Genomic DNA, 15,363 nt, shown 5'->3' with positions numbered 1-15,363 from the left:
GCCTTGAACAAAGGCCAACAACCTCCCAAGGCCCTTGGCCCTGAACAAAGGCCCACAGCCTCCCCAGGCCCCTGGCCCTGAAGAAAGGCCCACAGCCTCCCCAGGCCCCCGGCTCTGAACAAAGGCCCAGATCCTGCTCAGGCCCCTGGCCCTGAACAAAGGGCCACAGCCTCCCCTGGCCCCCAGCACTGAACAAAGGCCCACAGCCTCCCCAGGCCCCAGACCCTGAAGAAAGGCACACAGCCTCCCCAGGCCCCAGACGCTGAACAAATGCCCACCGCCTCCTCAGGCACCAGGCCCTGATGAAAGGCCCGCAGCCTCCCCAGGCACCAAGCCCTGAACAAAGGGCCACAGCATCCTCAGGCCCTGAACAAAGGCCCACAGCATCCCCAGGCCCCAGGCCCTGAACAAAGGCCCACAGTCTCCCCAGGCCCCAGGCCCTGAACAAAGGCCCACAGCCTCCCCAGGCCCCCGGCCCTGAACAAAGGCCCACAGACTCCCCAGGCCCCAGAGCCTGAACAAAGACAGACAGCCTCCCCAGGCCCCAGGCCCTGAACAAAGGCCCACAACCCTGAACAAATGCCCACAGTCTCCACAGGCCCCAGTCCCTGAACAAAGGCCCACAGCCTCCTCAGGCCCCTGGCCCTGAACAAAGGGCCACAGCCTCCCCAGGCCCCAGACGCTGAACAAAGGCCCACCGCCTCCTCAGGCCCCAGGCCCTGATCAAAGGCCCACAGCCTCCCCAGGCCACAGGCCCTGAACAAAGGCCCACAGCCTCCTCAGGCCCTGAACAAAGGCCCACAGCCTCCCCAGGCCACAGGCCCTGAACAAAGGCCCACAGCCTCCCCAGGCCCCTGAACAAAGGCCCACAGCCTCCCCAGGCCATGGCTCTGAACAAAGGCCCACAGCCTCCCCAGGCCCCAAACAAAGGCCCAGAGCCTCCCCAGGCCCCAGGCCCCAGGCTCCCTGCACCCGGAACAAAGGCCAACAGCCTCCCCAGACCCCAGGCCCTGAACAAAGGGCACAGCATCCCCAGGCCCTGAACAAAGAACCACAGCCTCCCCAGGCCCCAGGCCCTGAATAAAGGCCCACAGCTTCCCCAGGCCCCTAGCCCTGAACAAAGGCCCACAGCCTCCCCAGGCCCCGGCCCTGAACAAAGGCCCAGAGCCTCCTCAAAGGCCCACAACCTCCCCAGGCCCTGAACAAAGGCCCACAGCCTCCCCAGGCCCCAATCAAAGGCCCACAGCCTCCCCAGGCCCCAAACAAAGGCACACAGCCTCCCCAGGCCCTGAACAAAGGCCCGCAGCCTCCCCAGGCCCCTGGCCCTGAACAATGACCCACAGCCTCCCCAGGCCCCTGGCCCTGAACAAAGGCCCAGAGCCTCCCCAGGCCACAGGCCCCAGGCCCCCCGGCCCTGAACAAAGGCCAACAGCCTCCCCAGGCCCCAGGCCCTGAACAAAGGGCACAGCATCCCCAGGCCCTGAAAAAAGAACCACAGCCTCCCCAGGCCGAAGGCCCTGAACAAAGGCCCACAGCCTCCTCAGGCCCCAGGCACTTAACAAAGGCCCACAGCCTCCTCAGGCCCCAGGCCCTGAACAAAGGCTGATAGCCTCCACAGGCTCCAGGCCCTGAACAAAGGCCCACAGCCTCCCCAGGACCCAGGCCCTGAACAAAGGCCAACAGCCTCCCCAGGCCTTGAACAAAGGCCAACAACCTCCCAAGGCCCTTGGCCCTGAACAAAGGCCCACAGCCTCCCCAGGCCCCTGGCCCTGAAGAAAGGCCCACAGCCTCCCCAGGCCCCCGGCTCTGAACAAAGGCCCAGATCCTGCTCAGGCCCCTGGCCCTGAACAAAGGGCCACAGCCTCCCCTGGCCCCCGGCACTGAACAAAGGCCCACAGCCTCCCCAGGCCCCAGACCCTGAAGAAAGGCACACAGCCTCCCCAGGCCCCAGACGCTGAACAAATGCCCACCGCCTCCTCAGGCACCAGGCCCTGATGAAAGGCCCACAGCCTCCTCAGGCACCAAGCCCTGAACAAAGGGCCACAGCATCCTCAGGCCCTGAACAAAGGCCCACAGCATCCCCAGGCCCCAGGCGCTGAACAAAGGCCCACAGTCTCCCCAGGCCCCAGGCCCTGAACAAAGGCCCACAGCCTCCCCAGGCCCCCGGCCCTGAACAAAGGCCCACAGACTCCCCAGGCCCCAGAGCCTGAACAAAGACAGACAGCCTCCCCAGGCCCCAGGCCCTGAACAAAGGCCCACAACCCTGAACAAATGCCCACAGTCTCCACAGGTCCCAGTCCCTGAACAAAGGCCCACAGCCTCCTCAGGCCCTCTGGCCCTGAACAAAGGGCCACAGCCTCCCCAGGCCCCAGACGCTGAACAAAGGCCCACCGCCTCCTCAGGCCCCAGGCCCTGATCAAAGGCCCACAGCCTCCCCAGGCCACAGGCCCTGAACAAAGGCCCACAGCCTCCTCAGGCCTTGAACAAAGGCCCACAGCCTCCCCAGGCCACAGGCCCTGAACAAAGGCCCACAGCCTCCCCAGGCCCCTGAACAAAGGCCCACAGCCTCCTCAGGCCATGGCTCTGAACAAAGGCCCACAGCCTCCCCAGGCCCCAAACAAAGGCCCAGAGCCTCCCCAGGCCCCAGGCCCCAGGCTCCCTGCACCCTGAACAAAGGCCAACAGACTCCCCAGACCCCAGGCCCTGAACAAAGGGCATAGCATCCCCAGGCCCTGAACAAAGAACCACAGCCTCCCCAGGCCCCAGGCCCTGAATAAAGGCCCACAGCTTCCCCAGGCCCCTAGCCCTGAACAAAGGCCCACAGCCTCCCCAGGCCCCCGGCCCTGAACAAAGGCCCAGAGCCTCCTCAAAGGCCCACAACCTCCCCAGGCCCTGAACAAAGGCCCACAGCCTCCCCAGGCCCCAATCAAAGGCCCACAGCCTCCCCAGGCCCCAAACAAAGGCACACAGCCTCCCCAGGCCCTGAACAAAGGCCCGCAGCCTCCCCAGGCCCCTGGCCCTGAACAACGACCCACAGCCTCCCCAGGCCCCTGGCCCTGAACAAAGGCCCACAGCCCCCCCCCGACCCCCGGCCCTGAAAAAAGGCCCACAGCCTCCCCAGGCCCCTGGCCCTGAACAAAGGGCCACAGCCTCCGCAGGCCCCCGGCCCTGAACAAAGGCCCACAGCCTCCCCAGGCCGAAGGCCCTGAACAAAGGCCCATAGCCTCCCCAGGCCTCTGGCCCTGAACAAAGGCCCACAGCCTCCCCAGGCCGCCAGCCCTGAACAAAGGCCCACAGCCTCCCCAGACCGCAGGCCCTGAACAAAGGCCCACAGCCTCCTCAGGCCAGAGGCCCTGAACAAAGGCCCACAGCCTCTCCAGGCCCTGAACAAAGGCCCACAGCCTCCCCAGGCCCTGAACAAATGCCCACAGCCTCCCCAGGCCCTAAACAAAAGCCCACAGCATCCCCAGACCCAAAACAAAGGCCCACACCCTCCCCAGGCCCTGAACAAAGGCCCATTATCTCTCCAGGCACTGAACAAAGGCCCACAGCCTGCCCACGCCCCTGAACAAAAGCCCACAGCCTCCCCAGGCCCTGTACAAAGGACCACAGCCTCCTCAGGCTCCAGTCCCTGAATAAAGGCCCACAGCCTCCCCAGGCCCCCGGCCCTGAACAACGGCCCACAGTCTCCCCAGGCCCGAGGCCCTGAACAAAGGCCCACAGCCTCCTCAGGCCCCAGGCCCTGAACAAAGGCCCACAGCCTCCCCAGGCCCCCGGCCCTGAACAAAGGCCCAGAGCCTCCTCAGGCCCCTGGCCCTGAACAAAGGGCCACAGCCTCCGCAGGCCCCCGGCCCTGAACAAAGGCCCACAGCCTCCCCAGACCCCAGACCCTGAACAAAGGCACACAGCCTCACCAGGCCCAAGGCCCTGAACAAAGGCCCACAGCCCTGAACAAAGGCCCACAGTCTCACCAGGCCCCAGTCCCTGAACAAAGGCCCACAGCCTCCTCGGGCCTCTGGCCCTGAACAAAGGCCCACAGCCTCCCCAGGCCCCAGGCCCTGAACAAAGGCTCACAGACACCCCAGTTCCCTGGCCCTGAACAAAGGCCCACAGCTTCCCCAGGCCGCCAGCCCTGAACAAAGGCCCACAGTCTCCCCAGGCCGCAGGCCCTGAACAAAGGCCCACAGCCTCCTCAGGCCACAGGCCCTGAACAAAGGCCCACAGCCTCCCCAGGCCCTGAACAAAGACCCACAGCCTCCCCAGGCCCTGAACAAAGGCCCACAGCCTCCCCAGGCCCTAAACAAAAGCCCACAGCATCCCCAGACCCAAAACAAAGGCCCACAGCCTCCCCAGGCCCTGCACAAAGTCCCATCGCTTCCCCAGGCTCTGAACAAATGCCCACAGCCTGCCCAGGCCCCTGAACAAAAGTCCACAGCCTCCCCAGGCCCTGAACAAAGGACCACAGCCTCCCCAGGCTCCAGTCCCTGAACAAAGGCCCAAAGCCTCCCCAGGCCCCCGGCCCTGAACAACGGCCCACAGTCTCCCCAGGACCGAGGCACTGAACAAAGGCCCACAACCTCCTCAGGCCCCAGGCCCTGAACAAAGACCCACAGCCTCCCCAGGCCCTGAACAAAGGCCGACAGCCTCCCCAGGCTCCAGGTCCTGAACAAATGCCCACAGCCTCCTAAGGACCCAGGCCCTGAACAAAGGCCCACAGTCTCCCCAGGCCCCAGGCCCTGAACAAAGTCCGACAGCCTCCCCAGGCTACAGGCCCTGAACAAAGGCCCACAGCCTCCCCAAGCCCCTGGCCCTGAACAACGACCCACAGACTCCCCAGGCCCGAGTCTCTGAACAAAGGCCCACAGCCTCCCCAGGCCCCTGGCCCTGAACAAAGGCCCACAGCCACCCCAGACCCCCGGCCCTGAACAAAGGCCCACAGCCTCCCCAGGCCCCTGGCCCTGAACAAAGGCCCACAGCCTCCCCAGGCCCCCGGCCCTGAACAAAGGCCCAGAGCCTCCTCAGGTCCCTGGCCCTGAACAAAGGGCCACAGTCTCCGCAGGCCCCTGGCCCTGAACAAAGGCCCACAGCCTCCCCAGGCCCCAGACCCTGAACAAAAGCATACAGCCTCCCCAGGCCCCAGGCCCCGAACAAAGGCCCACAGCCCTGAACAAAGGCCCACAGTCTCCCCAGGCCCCAGTCCCTGAACAAAGGCCCACAGCCTCCCCAGGCCTCTGGCCCTGAACAAAGGCCCACAGCCTCCCCAGGCCCAAGGCCCTGAACAAAGGCCCACAGCCACCCCAGTTCCCTGGCCCTGAACAAAGGCCCACAACCTCCCCAGGCCGGCAGCCCTGAACAAAGGCCCACAGCCTCCCCAGGCCGCAGGCCCTGAACAAAGGCCCACAGCCTCCTCAGGCCACAGGCCCTGAACAAAGGCCCACAGCCTCCCCAGGCCTTGAACCAAGGCCCACAGCCTCCCCAGGCCCTGAACAAAGGCCCACAGCCTCCCCAGGCCCTGAACAAAGGCCCACAGCCTCCCCAGGCCCGAGGCCCTGAAAAAAGGCCCACAGCCTCCTCAGGCCCCAGGCCCTGAACAAAGACCCACAGCCTCCCCAGGCCCTGAACAAAGGCCGACAGCCTCCCCAGGCTCCAGGCCCTGAACAAATGCCCACAGCCTCCTCAGGACCCAGGCCCTGAACAAAGCCCCACATTCTCCCCAGACCCCAGGCCCTGAACAAAGGCCGACAGCCTCCCCAGGCTCCAGGCCCTGAACAAAGGCCCACAGCCTCCCCAGGCCCCCGGCCCTGAACAACGACCCACAGCCTCCCCAGGCCCGAGTCTCTAAACAAAGGCCCACAGCCTCCCCAGACCCCCGGCCCTGAACAAAGGCCCACAGCCTCCCCAGGCCCCTGGCCCTGAACAAATGCCCACAGCCTCCCCAGGCCCCCGGCCCTGAACAAAGGCCCAGAGCCTCCCCATGCCCCTGGCCCTGAACAAAGGGCCACAGTCACCGCAGGCCCCCGGCCCTGAACAAAGGCCCACAGCCTCCACAGGCCCCAGACCCTGAACAAAGGCCCACAGCCTCCCCAGGCCGCAGGCCCTGAACAAAGGCCCACAGGCTCCTCAGGCCACAGGCCCTGAACAAAGGCCCACAGCCTCCCCAGGCCCTGAACAAAGGCCCACAGCCTCCCCAGGCCCCAGTCCCTGAACAAAGGCCCACAGCACTGAACAAAGGCCCACAGTCTCCCCAGACCCCAGTCCCTGAACAAAGGCCCACAGCCTCCCCAGGCCTCTGGCCCTGAACAAAGGCCCACAACCTCCCCAGGCCCAAGGCCCTGAACAAAGGCCCACAGCCACCCCAGTTCCCAGGCCCTGAACAAAGGCCCACAACCTCCCCAGGCCGCCAGCCCTGAACAAAGGCCCACAGCCTCCCCAGGCCGCAGGCCCTGAACAAAGGCCCACAGGCTCCTCAGGCCACAGGCCCTGAACAAAGGCCCACAGCCTCCCCAGGCCCTGAACAAAGGCCCACAGCCTCCCCAGGCCCTAAACAAAAGCCCACAGCATCCCCAGACCCAAAACAAAGGCCCACAGCCTCCCCAGGCCCTGAACAAAGGCCCATAGCTTCTCCAGGCCCTGAACAAATGCCCACAGCCTGCCCAGGCCCTTGAACAAAAGCCCACAGCCTCCCCAGGCCCTGAACAAAGGACCACAGCCTCCACAGGCTCCAGTCCCTGAACGAAGGCCCAAAGCCTCCCCAGGCCCCCGGCCCTGAACAGCGGCTCACAGTCTCCCCAGGCCCGAGGCCCTGAAAAAAGGCCCACAGCCTCCCCAGGGCCCCGGCCCTGAACAACGGCCCACAGCCTCCCCAGGCCCCAGGCACTAAACAAGGGCCAACAACCTCCCCAGGCCCCTGGCCCTGAACAAAGGCCCACAGCCTCCCCAGGCCCCTGGCCCTGAACGAAGGCCCACAGCCTCACTAGGCCCCAGGCCCTGAACAAAGGCCCACAGCCTCCCCAGGCCACTGGACCTGAACAAAAGCCCACAGCCTCCCCAGGCCGCCAGCCCTGAACAAAGGCCCACAGCCTCCCCAGACCGCAGGCCCTGAACAAAGGCCCACAGCCTCCTCAGGCCAGAGGCCCTGAACAAAGGCCCACAGCCTCCCCAGGCCCTGAACAAAGGCCCACAGCCTCCCCAGGCCCTGAACAAATGCCCACAGCCTCCCCAGGCCCTAAACAAAAGCCCACAGCATCCCCAGACCCAAAACAAAGGCCCACACCCTCCCCAGGCCCTGAACAAAGGCCCATTATCTCTCCAGGCACTGAACAAAGGCCCACAGCCTGCCCACGCCCCTGAACAAAAGCCCACAGCCTCCCCAGGCCCTGTACAAAGGACCACAGCCTCCTCAGGCTCCAGTCCCTGAATAAAGGCCCACAGCCTCCCCAGGCCCCCGGCCCTGAACAACGGCCCACAGTCTCCCCAGGCCCGAGGCCCTGAACAAAGGCCCACAGCCTCCTCAGGCCCCAGGCCCTGAACAAAGGCCCACAGCCTCCCCAGGCCCCCGGCCCTGAACAAAGGCCCAGAGCCTCCTCAGGCCCCTGGCCCTGAACAAAGGGCCACAGCCTCTGCAGGCCCCCGGCCCTGAACAAAGGCCCACAGCCTCCCCAGACCCCAGACCCTGAACAAAGGCACACAGCCTCACCAGGCCCAAGGCCCTGAACAAAGGCCCACAGCCCTGAACAAAGGCCCACAGTCTCCCCAGGCCCCAGTCCCTGAACAAAGGCCCACAGCCTCCTCGGGCCTCTGGCCCTGAACAAAGGCCCACAGCCTCCCCAGGCCCCAGGCCCTGAACAAAGGCTCACAGACACCCCAGTTCCCTGGCCCTGAACAAAGGCCCACAGCTTCCCCAGGCCGCCAGCCCTGAACAAAGGCCCACAGTCTCCCCAGGCCGCAGGCCCTGAACAAAGGCCCACAGCCTCCTCAGGCCACAGGCCCTGAACAAAGGCCCACAGCCTCCCCAGGCCCTGAACAAAGACCCACAGCCTCCCCAGGCCCTGAACAAAGGCCCACAGCCTCCCCAGGCCCTAAACAAAAGCCCACAGCATCCCCAGACCCAAAACAAAGGCCCACAGCCTCCCCAGGCCCTGCACAAAGTCCCATCGCTTCCCCAGGCTCTGAACAAATGCCCACAGCCTGCCCAGGCCCCTGAACAAAAGTCCACAGCCTCCCCAGGCCCTGAACAAAGGACCACAGCCTCCCCAGGCTCCAGTCCCTGAACAAAGGCCCAAAGCCTCCCCAGGCCCCCGGCCCTGAACAACGGCCCACAGTCTCCCCAGGCCCGAGGCACTGAACAAAGGGCCACAACCTCCTCAGGCCCCAGGCCCTGAACAAAGACCCACAGCCTCCCCAGGCCCTGAACAAAGGCCGACAGCCTCCCCAGGCTCCAGGTCCTGAACAAATGCCCACAGCCTCCTAAGGACCCAGGCCCTGAACAAAGGCCCACAGTCTCCCCAGGCCCCAGGCCCTGAACAAAGTCCGACAGCCTCCCCAGGCTACAGGCCCTGAACAAAGGCCCACAGCCTCCCCAAGCCCCTGGCCCTGAACAACGACCCACAGACTCCCCAGGCCCGAGTCTCTGAACAAAGGCCCACAGCCTCCCCAGGCCCCTGGCCCTGAACAAAGGCCCACAGCCCCCCCCAGACCCCCGGCCCTGAACAAAGGCCCACAGCCTCCCCAGGCCCCTGGCCCTGAACAAAGGCCCACAGCCTCCCCAGGCCCCCGGCCCTGAACAAAGGCCCAGAGCCTCCTCAGGTCCCTGGCCCTGAACAAAGGGCCACAGTCTCCGCAGGCCCCTGGCCCTGAACAAAGGCCCACAGCCTCCCCAGGCCCCAGACCCTGAACAAAAGCATACAGCCTCCCCAGGCCCCAGGCCCCGAACAAAGGCCCACAGCCCTGAACAAAGGCCCACAGTCTCCCCAGGCCCCAGTCCCTGAACAAAGGCCCACAGCCTCCCCAGGCCTCTGGCCCTGAACAAAGGCCCACAGCCTCCCCAGGCCCAAGGCCCTGAACAAAGGCCCACAGCCACCCCAGTTCCCTGGCCCTGAACAAAGGCCTACAACCTCCCCAGGCCGGCAGCCCTGAACAAAGGCCCACAGCCTCCCCAGGCCGCAGGCCCTGAACAAAGGCCCACAGCCTCCTCAGGCCACAGGCCCTGAACAAAGGCCCACAGCCTCCCCAGGCCTTGAACCAAGGCCCACAGCCTCCCCAGGCCCTGAACAAAGGCCCACAGCCTCCCCAGGCCCTGAACAAAGGCCCACAGCCTCCCCAGGCCCGAGGCCCTGAAAAAAGGCCCACAGCCTCCTCAGGCCCCAGGCCCTGAACAAAGACCCACAGCCTCCCCAGGCCCTGAACAAAGGCCGACAGCCTCCCCAGGCTCCAGGCCCTGAACAAATGCCCACAGCCTCCTCAGGACCCAGGCCCTGAACAAAGCCCCACATTCTCCCCAGACCCCAGGCCCTGAACAAAGGCCGACAGCCTCCCCAGGCTCCAGGCCCTGAACAAAGGCCCACAGCCTCCCCAGGCCCCCGGCCCTGAACAACGACCCACAGCCTCCCCAGGCCCGAGTCTCTAAACAAAGGCCCACAGCCTCCCCAGACCCCCGGCCCTGAACAAAGGCCCACAGCCTCCCCAGGCCCCTGGCCCTGAACAAATGCCCACAGCCTCCCCAGGCCCCCGGCCCTGAACAAAGGCCCAGAGCCTCCTCAGGCCCCTGGCCCTGAACAAAGGGCCACAGTCACCGCAGGCCCCCGGCCCTGAACAAAGGCCCACAGCCTCCACAGGCCCCAGACCCTGAACAAAGGCCCACAGCCTCCCCAGGCCGCAGGCCCTGAACAAAGGCCCACAGGCTCCTCAGGCCACAGGCCCTGAACAAAGGCCCACAGCCTCCCCAGGCCCTGAACAAAGGCCCACAGCCTCCCCAGGCCCCAGTCCCTGAACAAAGGCCCACAGCACTGAACAAAGGCCCACAGTCTCCCCAGGCCCCAGTCCCTGAACAAAGGCCCACAGCCTCCCCAGGCCTCTGGCCCTGAACAAAGGCCCACAACCTCCCCAGGCCCAAGGCCCTGAACAAAGGCCCACAGCCACCCCAGTTCCCAGGCCCTGAACAAAGGCCCACAACCTCCCCAGGCCGCCAGCCCTGAACAAAGGCCCACAGCCTCCCCAGGCCGCAGGCCCTGAACAAAGGCCCACAGGCTCCTCAGGCCACAGGCCCTGAACAAAGGCCCACAGCCTCCCCAGGCCCTGAACAAAGGCCCACAGCCTCCCCAGGCCCTAAACAAAAGCCCACAGCATCCCCAGACCCAAAACAAAGGCCCACAGCCTCCCCAGGCCCTGAACAAAGGCCCATAGCTTCTCCAGGCCCTGAACAAATGCCCACAGCCTGCCCAGGCCCTTGAACAAAAGCCCACAGCCTCCCCAGGCCCTGAACAAAGGACCACAGCCTCCACAGGCTCCAGTCCCTGAACGAAGGCCCAAAGCCTCCCCAGGCCCCCGGCCCTGAACAGCGGCTCACAGTCTCCCCAGGCCCGAGGCCCTGAAAAAAGGCCCACAGCCTCCCCAGGGCCCCGGCCCTGAACAACGGCCCACAGCCTCCCCAGGCCCCAGGCACTAAACAAGGGCCAACAACCTCCCCAGGCCCCTGGCCCTGAACAAAGGCCCACAGCCTCCCCAGGCCCCTGGCCCTGAACGAAGGCCCACAGCCTCACTAGGCCCCAGGCCCTGAACAAAGGCCCACAGCCTCCCCAGGCCACTGGACCTGAACAAAAGCCCACAGCCTCCCCAGGACCCAAGCCCTGAACAAAGGCCCACAGCCTCCTCAGGCCCTGAACAAAGGCCCACAGCCTCCCCAGGCCCCAGGCCCTGAACAAAGGCCCACAGCCTCCCCAGGCCCCAGGCCCTGAACAAAGTCCCACAGCCTCCCCAGGCCCCTGGCCCTGAACAAAGTCCCATAGCCTCCCCAGGCCCCCGGCCCTGAACAAAGGCCCAGAGCCTCCTCAGGCCCCTGGCGCTGAACAAAGGGCCACCGCCTCCCCAGGCCCCCGGCCCTGAACAAAGGCCCACAGCCTCCCCAGGCCCTGAACAAAGGCCCACAGCCACCCCAGTTCCCTGGCTCTGAACAAAGGCCCACAGCCTCCCCAGGACGCCAGCCCTGAACAAAGGCCCACAGCCTCCTCAGGCCCTGAACAAAGGCCCACAGCCTCCCCAGGCCACAGGCCCTGAACAAAAACCCACAGCCTCCCCAGGCCCTGAACAAAGGCCCACAGCCACCCCAGTTCCCTGGCTCTGAACAAAGGCCCACAGCCTCCCCAGGCCCCTGGCCCTGAACAAAGGCCAACAGCCTCCCCAGGCCTTGAACAAAGGCCCACAACCTCCCCAGGACCCAGGCCCTGAACAAAGGCCAACAGCCTCCCCAGGCCTTGAACAAAGGCCCACAACCTCCCCAGGCCCTGAACAAAGGCCCACAGCCTCCCCAGGCCCAAGGCCCGAAACAAAGGCCCACAGCCTCCTCAGGCCCCAGGCCCTGAACAAATGCTCACAGCCTCCCCAGGCCCCAAACAAAGGCCGACAGCCTCCCTAGGCCCCAGGCCCTGAACAAAGGCCCACAGCCTCCTCAGGCCCCAGGCACTGAACAGCCTCCCCAGGCCCTGAACAAAGGCCAACAGCCTCCCCAGGCTCCTGGCCCTGAACAAAGGCCCACAGCCTCCCCAGGACCCAGGCCCTGAACAAAGTCCAACAGCCTCCCCAGGCCTTGAACAAAGGCCCACAACCTCCCCAGGCCCACAGCCCTGAACAAAGGCCCAGAGCCTCCTCAGGCCCCTGGCCCTGAACAAAGGGCCACAGCCTCCCCAGGACCCCGGCCCTGAACAAAGGCCCACAGCCTCCCAAGGCCCCAGACCCTGAACAAAGGCACACTACCTCCCCACGCCCTGAACAAAGGCCCACAGCCCTGAACAAAGGCCCACAGTCTCCCCAGGCCCCAGTCCATGAACAAAGGCCCACAGCCTCCCCAGGCCCCTGGCCCTGAACAAAGGGCCACAGCCTCCCCAGGCCCCAGGCGCTGAACAAAGGCCCACCGCCTCCTCAGGCCCCAGGCCCTGATCAAAGGCCCACAGTCTCCCCATGCCCCAGGCCCTGAACAAAGGCCCACAGCCTCCTCAGGCCCTGAACAAAGGCACTCAGCCTTCCCAGGCCCCAGGCCATGATCAAAGGCCCACAGCCTCTCCAGGCCCTGAACAAAGGCCCACAGCCACCCCAGTTCCCTGGCTCTGAACAAAGGCCCACAGCCTCCCCAGGCCGCCAGCCCTGAACAAAGGCCCACAGCCGACCCAGGCCCCTGAACAAAGGCCCACAGCCTCCGCAGGCTCTGGTCCTGAACAAAGGCCCACAGCCTCCCCAGGCCCCAAACAAAGCCCCAGAGCCTCCCCAGGTCCCAGGCCCCAGGCCCCCCGGCCCTGAACAAAGGCCAACGGCCTCCCCAGGCCCTGAACAAAGCGCACAGCATCCCCAGGCCCTGAACAAAGAACCACAGCCTCCCCAGGCCCCAGGCCCTGAATAAAGGCCCACAGCTTCCCCAGGCCCCTGGCCCTGAACAATGGCCCACAGCCTCCCCAGGCCTCAGGCCCTGAACAAAGGCCCACAGCCTCCCCAGGCCCTGAACAAAGGCCCACAGCCTCCCCAGGCCCTGAACAAAGGCCCACAGACTCCCAAGGCCCTAAACAAAAGCCCACAGCATCCCCAGACCCAAAACAAAGGCCCACAGCCTCCCCAGGCCCTGAACAAAGGCCCATAGCCTCCCCAGGCCCTGAACAAAGGCCCACAGCCTGCCCAGGCCCCTGAACAATAGTTCACAGCCTCCCCAGGCCCTGAACAACGGACCACAGCCTCCCCAGGCTCGAGTCCCAGAACAAAGGCCCACAGACGCCCCAGGCCCCCGGCCCTGAACAACGGCCAACAGTCTCCCCAGGCCCGAGGCCCTGAACAAGGGCCCACAGCCTCCCCAGCCCCCAGGCCCTGAATAACGGCCCACAGTCTCCCCAGGCCCGAGGCCCTGAATAACGGCCCACAGTCTCCCCAGGCCCGAGGCCCTGAACAAAGGCCCACAGCCTCCTCAGGCCCCAGGCTCTGAACAAAGACCCACAGCCTCCCCAGGCCCTGAACAAAGGCCGACAGCCTCCCCAGGCTCCAGGCCCAGAACAAATGCCCACAGCCTCCTCAGGCCCCAGGTCCTGAACAAAGGCCCACAGTCTCCCCAGGTCCCAGGCACTGAACAAAGGCCGACAGCGTCCCCAGGCTACAGGCCCTGAACAAAGGCCCACAGCCTCCCCAGGACCCCGGCCCTGAACAACGACCCACACCCTCCCCAGGCCCGAGGCCCTGAACAGAGTCCCACAGCCCCCCACCCCAGGCCCCCGGCCCTGAACAAAGGCCCATAGCCTCCCCAGGCCCCTGGCCCTGAACAAAGGCCCACAGCCTCCCCAGGCCCCCGGCCCTGAACAAAGGCCCAGAGCCTCCTCAGGACCCTGGCCCTGAACAAAGGGTCACAGCCTCCCCAGGCCCTGAACAAAGGCCCACAGCCTCCCCAGGCGCCAGATCCTGAACAAAGGCACACAGCCTCCCCAGGCCCCAGGCCCTGAACAAAGGACCACAGCCCTGAACAAAGGCCCACAGTCTCCCCAGGCCCCAGTCCCTGAACAAAGGCCCACAGCCTCCCCAGGCCCCTGGCCCTGAACAAAGGCCCAGAGCCTCCCCAGGACCCAGGCCCTGAACAAAGGCCAACAGCCTCCCCAGGCCTTGAACAAAGGCCCACAACCTCCCAAGGCCCCTGGCCCAGAACAAAGGCCCACAGCCTCCCCAGGACCCAGGCCCTGAACAAAGGCCTATAGCCTCCCCAGGCCTTGAACAAAGGCCCACAACCTCCCCAGGCCCACAGCCCTGAACAAAGGCCCACAGTCTCCCCAGGCCCCAGTCCCTGAACAAAGGCCCACAACCTCCCCATGCCCCTGGCCCTGAACAAAGGGCCACAGCCTCCCCAGGCCCCAGACGCTGAACAAAGGCCCACAGCCTCCCCAAGCCCCAGCCCTGAACAAAGGCCCACAGCCTCCCCAGGCCCCAGGCCCTGAACAAAGGCCCACAGCCACCCCAGTTCCCTGGCCCTGAACAAAGGCCCACAGCCTCCCCAGGCCGCCAGCCCTGAGCAAAGGCCCACAGCCGCCCCAGGCCCCTGAACAAAGGCCCACATCCTCCCCAGGCCCTGGCACTGAACAAAGGCCCACAGCCTCCCCAGGCCCCAAACAAAGGCCCAGAGCCTCCCCAGGCCCCAGGCCCCAGGCCCCCCGGCCCTGAACAAAGGCCAACAGCCTCCCCCGGCCCCAGGCCATGAACAAAGGGCACAGCATCCGCAGGCCCTGAACAAAGAACCACAGCCTCCCCAGGCCACAGGCCCTGAATAAAGGCCGACAGCTTCCCCAGGCCCCTGGCCATGAACAAAGGCCCACAGCCTCCCCACGCCCCGAACAAAGGCCCACAGCCTCCCCAGGCCCTGAACAAAGGCCCACAGCTTCCCCAGGCCCTGAACAAAGGCCCACAACCTCCCCAGGCCCTAACCAAAAGCCCACAGCATCCCCAGACCCAAAACAAAGGCCCACAGCATTCCCAGGCCCTGCACAAAGGCCCATAGCCTCCCCAGGCCCTGAACAAAGGCCCACAGCCTGCCCAGGCCCCTGAACAAAAGCCCACAGCCTCCCCAGGCCCTGGACAAAGGGCCACAGCCTCCCCAGCCCCCAGGCCCTGAATAACGGCCCACAGTCTCCCCAGGCCCGAGGCCCTGAACAAAGGCCCACAGCCTCCTCAGGCCCCAGGCCCTGAACAAAGACCCACAGCCTCCCCAGGCCCTGAACAAAGACCGACAGCCTCCCCAGGCTCCAGGCCCTGAACAAATGCCCACAGCCTCCTCAGGCCCCAGGCCCTGAACAAAGGCCCACTGTCTCCCCAGGTCCCAGGCCCTGAACAAAGGCCGACAGCCTCCCCAGGCTCCAGGCCCTGAACAAAGGCCCACAGTCTCCCCAGGCCCCCGGCCCTGAACAAAGGCCCATAGCCTCCCCAGGCCCCTGGCCCTGAACAAAAGGCCCACAGCCTCCCCAGGCCCCCGGCCCTGAACAAAGGCTGACAGCCTCCCCAGACTCCAGGCCCTGAACAAAGGCCCACAGCCTCCCCAGGCGCCAGACCCTGAACAAAGGCACACAGCCTCCCCAGGCCCCAGGCCCTGAACAAAGGCCCACAGCCCTGAACAAAGGCCCACTGTCTCCCCAGGTC

Source organism: Pristiophorus japonicus, chromosome 12 (genome assembly GCF_044704955.1).
Source record: "Pristiophorus japonicus isolate sPriJap1 chromosome 12, sPriJap1.hap1, whole genome shotgun sequence".
NCBI classification, from domain to species: domain Eukaryota; kingdom Metazoa; phylum Chordata; class Chondrichthyes; family Pristiophoridae; genus Pristiophorus; species Pristiophorus japonicus.
Note: the sequence above shows the minus strand (reverse complement) of the source record.